The following is a 6,441-nucleotide window of genomic DNA, read 5'->3' as shown; positions in this document are numbered from 1 at the left end:
CCCCCCCCTCCCGCGCCCCTTCCTCCTCCTCCTCCTCCTCCTCCTCCTCCGCCCCCGCCCCGCCCGCGCGCGCCCGTTCGGAGGAGGAGCCGCGGCCGCCGCGCGCGCGCGCCTCGGGGTGGAGCTTCCCTGCACGGCCGCGCCCACTGAAAGCCACGCCCACAAACGATGTTTAAACCACGCCCACTCCAGCTAAGCCACGCCCACATATCTGGAAAGCCACGCCCACGTCCAGCTGTCCCGCCCCCTCTGGCATTAAGGCACGCCTATCGGTTTAAACCACGCCCAGATTTTCAAGCCCGCGCCCCTTGCCAGTGGAGACCACGCCCCTTGGTAGAGGCCACGCCCACCGCTGGGATCCCCCGAGCCCCGAAAATGGGGACCCCCAATGGCAAGGATACCCCAAACCCATTGGGATCACCCCAAACCCATAGAGCCCCCCCAAACCATGGAGCACCCCTAAACCCATGGGGTCACCCTAAACCCATGGAGCCCCCCTAAACCCATGGGGTCCCCCCAAACCCACTGGGATCACCCCAAACCCATGGGGTCACCCCAAACCCCTGGAGCTCCCCTGAACCCATAGAGCCCCCCTAAACCCATGGGGTCACCCCAAACCCATGGAGCCCCCCTAAACCCATGGGGTCACCCCCAAACCCATGGACCCCCCCCAAACCCATGGGGTCCCCCCAAACCCACTGGGATCACCCCAAACCCATGGGGTCACCCCAAACCCCTGGAGCTCCCCTGAACCCATAGAGCCCCCCTAAACCCATGGGGTCACCCCAAACCCATGGAGCCCCCCTAAACCCATGCGGTCACCCCCAAACCCATGGACCCCCCCCAAACCCATTGGGATCACCCCAAGCCCACTGGGATCACCCCAAACCCATGAGGTCACCCCAATCCCACGGGGTCACTCCAAACCTATGCAGCCCCCCCAAACCCATGGGGTCACCCCCAAACACATGGAGCCCCCCCAAACCCACTGGGATCACCCCAAACCCATGGGGTCACCCCAAACCCATGGAGCTCCCCCAAACCCATGGACCCCCCCCCAAAACATGGAGCCCCCCTAAACCCATGGGGTCACCCCCAAACCCATGGACCCCCCCCAAACTCACTGGGATCACCCCAAACCCATGAGGTCACCCCAATTCCACGGGGTCACTCCAAACCTATGCAGCACCCCCAAACCCACAAAGTCACCCCAAACCCACGGGTCACCCCAATTCCAGGGCCCCCCAAACCCAGGGGGTTCCCCCAAGCCATGGAACCCCCACTTTGGGAGGACCCCAAAATTTCCAAACACGATTTCTCTCCCAAACTTTATTGGTTCATCCCAAACTCATTTACAACAGGAACCTTGGGGGAGGCTGGGGCCCCCTCCTGGGCCTTATGGGGACCCCCCCCGGTTTTGGGGACCCCCATTTGGGGACAAAGGGGGCAGGCTTCCATCTGGGAGGGTTAAAACCGGGGCGTCACTGCCCTGGGACACCCCAAACCCTCAAAAGCAGGGTCACAGCCCTGGGACCTCCAAACACCACCCAGGGACACCCCAAAACCCCAAAACAGGGGTCCCGGGACCCCCCAAGCCCCCTGGAGTTCAGGTGTACTTCAGGCCTCTCCAGGTTTGGGGGTTCAGGCTTTATGGGGTGCTTGATAGGATTTTGGGGTCCAGCTGTGCAGTTTTGGGGTCCAGCTGTGCATTTCGGGTGCCCCTCGGTGCTCTGGGGTCAGGTCCTGGCAGGTCCTTGAAGCTCAGCAGGATCTGGGGGGCAGAAAAAGCCTCAAAATCCCCCAAAACCTCCCCAAATCCCCCCCTGGGAACCCCCAAAACCCCCCAGAGACCCCCAAACCCCCCCAGGGATCCCCCAGAAGTCCCCAAGGAACCTCCAGGACCCCCTGGGGACACTCCAAGGGGACAAGGGACACCCTGGGGACTCTCTGGAGGGGCAGGGGACACTTTGGGGACACCCAGCACCCAGAGGGACAAGGGACACTTTGGGGACAGCCAAGGATGAGGAGGGTGACACAGTGGGGGGGACAGGGATGGCCCTGGGGACCATCCTGGGGGGCGTGGGGACACCTGGGGACACCTGGGGACAATGGGGACACACCTTGGAGGGCCACCGGCAGCCCTGGAGACACCCAGGGACACCTGGGGACACTTGGGGACATCTGGGGACAGGGACACCTGTGTGGCACCTGGGGACACCTGGGGACACCTCTGTGCCACTTGTGTGCCACCTGTGTGGCACCTGGGGACACCTGTGGACAGGGACACTGTCACACCTGGGCCAGCCTGTCACACACCTGGGGGCAAGGACACCCCTGGGGACAGGAACACTGTCACACCCCTGAGGACACTGCCACCATCCTGGGGACATCCCGGTCACCTCCCTGTGCCTGGGGACAGCCAGCGATGACACCGAGGTGCCACCAGACCCCTCCCCCGCCCGTGCTGGGGACACCAGCGTCCCCTCGAGGCCAAGGACACCAACACTTGTCCCCCCCTAGGGACATTAATGTCCCCAGACCCGACGTCACCAGTGTCCCCACAACCCCCCTGCATTCCCAGTCCCCTCCTCTGTCACCTCCCCATGCTGGGGTTGTCCCCCCGTGTCCCCTCCTGTGTCCCTGATGTCCCCCTGATGTCCCCCTGTGTCCCCTTCTGCCTGTCCAGCACCCTCATGGCAGTGTCCCCTCCATCCCCTCTGTCCCTGGGTCCCCCTGTCCCCACTGTCCCCTCTGTCCCCATCCCCCTGTCCCCGTTTTCCCCCCCCGTCCCCAGCCGAGAGACCCCGTGCCCCGAGCTGGCCCCGCTTTGGGGACCCCAAAACCACGGGGGGGACCCCAAAACCACCGGGAGGGACAGGGACAGCACTGGAGAGGGGTCCTTGGGGACATCGAGGGGACAGGGGGATGTGGGAGTGTCCCCAAGGGACAGGGGACACCCCAGAGGGAACAAGGGACACCCCAAAAGGGGACAGGGGACCCCTGAAAGGGACATGGAAGCGCTCCAGGGGACGTGGGACACCCCAAAACACAGAGCCCCCCCAGAGCAGACTGGGCACCCCCAGAGGGACTCCGAGGAACGGGAGGGGACAGGGGGGACCCCAAAAGGGACCGAGGCCACCCCACATCCCCCGGCCCCCCTCACCGTGTCTGGAGCTGTCGCCGGGCGCTGTCCCCGGGGGCTCCCAGTACGGCCCAGTCGGACCAGTGACCCCGCTGGGGGGGCACTGACTCCCCGATCGGGGAAACTGAGGCAGGAGCAACCCCCCAAACGACTCGGGGGCACAAGGAGGGATCTTTGGGGTGTCCCTCTGTCCCCCCCCTAATCAGGGGTCACTCTGAGGGGGTCTCTCCCCGGTTTTGGGGGGCCCCCGGCCCGGGCTGGTCCCGCGGGGGCTCCCCCCGGCCCTGCCCCCCCCCGTAGCGGATGAGGCGCCCCAAAAGCAGCGCCCAGAGCAGCGCCTGCACCCACAGCTGGAACGGGGGGTCCCAGCCCCAGCCGGGCCACCCGGGGGACATCGTCCCCCCGCTGTCCCCTCCTGTCCCCCCCGGTTTCCCGGTGCCGCCCGTGCCCCCCGGCTTTGTTCCCGAGCCCCGGGAATGGGGGAGGGTCGGGCCTGACCCGGCCACGCCCCCCGGGCCCCCCCAAATCCATCCCGAGGGCAGCGGCAGGGCCCCCCCCCCCCCCGGGACCACGCCCTGCATGGCCACTCCCCTTTCCACAAACCACGCCCACATCACCATGACAACAGCACGTTGGCACCGCCCCTTTCTTCAGTCACGCCCCATCACCATAGCAACCGACCACGCCCCCTTCTAGGGACCGCGCCCGTCCCCACGGCAACCCCGCGCGCCCTCTGTCGCTATGGCAACACTGGCGCCGCGCCCATTCCGAGGCCACGCCCATTGGCGGGACGCACCCCTTATGTATTATTACACCTTCAGGCCGCGCCCCCTCCCAGGCCACGCCCCCACGCAGTCCCATGGCAACGCCCGCTCCCTCCTGAGGCCCCGCCCCTCTGGGGAGGGGTGACACCCCCTGGGGGGGAGGGGACCCCAGACCCTTCCCCGCCCCCCGCAGGCCCTGCCCAGCCCCCCCCGCTGCCCAGGGACCCCCGGTTCGCCCACCGGGGCACGGGACCCCCGGCCTCGGTGCCTCCGGAGCCCCCGGGCCGCTCCCGCCGCTCACCGCTCTCTCTGCCCCCCGGTGCCCACGGCGCCCCTCGGTCTCCTCCGGTCCCTTCCCCGGTGCCCCCGGTCTCCCCCTCCCGCTCTGTTTTCCTGCCGGCCCCCGGTCCCGTTCCCGCCGCTCACGGCTCTCCGGGTGCTCCGGTGCCCCAGCCCCTGTACCCCCGTATCCCGCTCACCCTCTCCACCCCCGCTCAGTGCAGTCCGGTACCCCAATGTCCCGATATCCCGATGTCCCGATATCCCGATGTCCCGATATCCCGGAGTTCCGCACTCCCCGGTACCCGCTTTCCCGATATCTCGCTGTCTATGCCGCTGTCTAACCCGGTGTCTATCCCGATATCCCGGAGTGCATCGCGTTGTGTATCGCGGTCTCTATCCCCATATCTCGCTGTCTATCGCGGTCTCTATCGCGATATCCCGATACCTCATCACCTCTCTCCCGCTCCCGCCGCCTTTCCCCTCACGGGCCCGGGGCTCCCGCTGGCCCCGCCCACCCCCCGCTCCGGCCTCTCATTGGCTGCGCCGCCCGGCCCCCGCTTTCAATTGGCCAGCGGGGCCTCGAGTCCCACCCACCACTGTCCCATTGGCCAGTGTGGCCCTGAGTCCCACCCCTTCACCTTCTCATTGGTTGAAGCTGCCGTCAGTCTGAGATCGCCCCGCCCCTGCCCCATTCATTAACCTCGAACCCGCCGAGAGGCGGGGCCTCGGACAGGGGGCGGGGCCGAGCGGGATTGACATGTGTTGGGCGGGGTTTGCTCAAAGGGGCGGGACATCCGTGATTGACAGAGGAGGGGAGGGACTGGGTGGGCCAGAGGCGTGGCTTGCACTCAGCCTCGTGCCTTGCACTAGGGCTCATTAACTAACCCCCTTAATTAAACTAATGAGGCCCCCAATAAACCCTGCTCTGTCCTCCGTGTCAATTAATGCACCTTCCTTCCCTGTCCCTGCACAATTAACAAGCTCCTGTTTAATTACCCCAGCTCATTAGCATATGCTAATATATGGCTGATGACAGCGATTAGCAGGGCTCCTGCTGCTCTTAATTACTCATTAGCTGGGATGGGCCTGCCTGTTAATTGGCTTAAGGAGCCTCAAGTCACAACCCACATCTCATTCACCTTTTTCATTAATGCTTCTTCATTAACATTTCCATTAATGCTCCCCCTTATTAAGACTCCTCCCTAAAGCTCCCCCCACTGACACCTACCTTCATTAACGCCCCTCATTAGCCCCCTCCCTCATTAACTCCCCATCACTGAAGCTCTGGCTCACTCCTGCCCCCACCCATCTTCATTAATGCCCGTCATTAGCAGCGCTGCTCATTAACGCTCCTCCCTTACCAACCGCATTCACTGTCCCTGATTACCGCGTTCATTTACCCTGCCCTCATTAGCACCCCTCATTAACACCCTGCCCTCATTAACACCCCCTCATTAGCAACCCTCATTAGCAACCCTCACTGGCCCGGCAGCGCTGCAGTCCCGCCGGTGGCCGCGGGGGGGCGATGGAGGGGGAGGGTCGGGGGTGGGGGGGACAGCGGGGGGTGGGGGAGGGGCAGGGCAGTGACCACGGAGGGGACAGTGAGGGGGTGGGGGAGGGGCAGGGCAGTGACCACGGGGGGACAGAGGCCGGCTCAGGAGGGGGAGGGGTCCCTGCAGTCCCGGCGGTGGCCGCGGGGGGCGGTAGTGGGATGGGGGGGATGGGGGAGGGGTCCCAGCAGTCCAGTCCCAGCCGTGACCCTGGGGGGAGGGGCCGGGGCGGGGTGGGGGAGGGGGCGGTGACCACGAGGGGACGGTGGCGGTCCTGGGGTGGGGAGGAGTCGCTGCAGTCCCGGCGATGACCAGGAGGGGACGGTGCTGGGGTGGGGGAGGGGTGGGGGGTGGTCCCTGTAGTTCCGGCGGTGACCGGCAGGGGGCGGTGCTGGGGTGGGGGAGGGGTCGCTGCAGTCCCGGCGGCGGCCGCGGGCGGCGCTGTCAGGGTGGGGGATGGGGTCGGTGGCTGCAGTTCCGGCGGTGACCGGGAGGGGGCGGTGATGGATGGGGTGGGGGGAGGGGGGGGCTGCAGTTCCGGCGGCGGGCCGCGGGCGGCGCTGCGGCGGCCGGGAGGGGCGGGCGGGGGTCCCGCAGTTCCGGCGGCCGCCGGCGGGGGGAGCCCGCGGGCGCGGGGCGGTGCGGGGGGGTCGCGCCGCGATCGCCGCATGGAGCTGAACCCGCAGGTACGGGGGGGTCCGGG

General features: G+C 66.7%; 1 long non-coding RNA gene across 1 annotated transcript; it reads right to left on the bottom strand.

Moving 5' to 3' along the window:
- Window positions 1-1,417: 1,417 nt before the first annotated feature.
- Window positions 1,418-2,276, bottom strand: LOC311164451. Its single transcript, XR_014616859.1, has 3 exons — window positions 2,251-2,276; window positions 2,121-2,181; window positions 1,418-1,771 (listed from the first exon to the last, which is right to left on the bottom strand). It is a non-coding gene; the product is annotated as an uncharacterized lncRNA (long non-coding RNA).
- Window positions 2,277-6,441: the final 4,165 nt, after the last annotated feature.

Source organism: Fringilla coelebs (genome assembly GCF_963513975.1).
Source record: "Fringilla coelebs genome assembly, chromosome: 32".
Taxonomy (NCBI): domain Eukaryota; kingdom Metazoa; phylum Chordata; class Aves; order Passeriformes; family Fringillidae; genus Fringilla; species Fringilla coelebs.
Note: the sequence above shows the minus strand (reverse complement) of the source record. Positions and strands in the feature narration are given on the sequence as shown.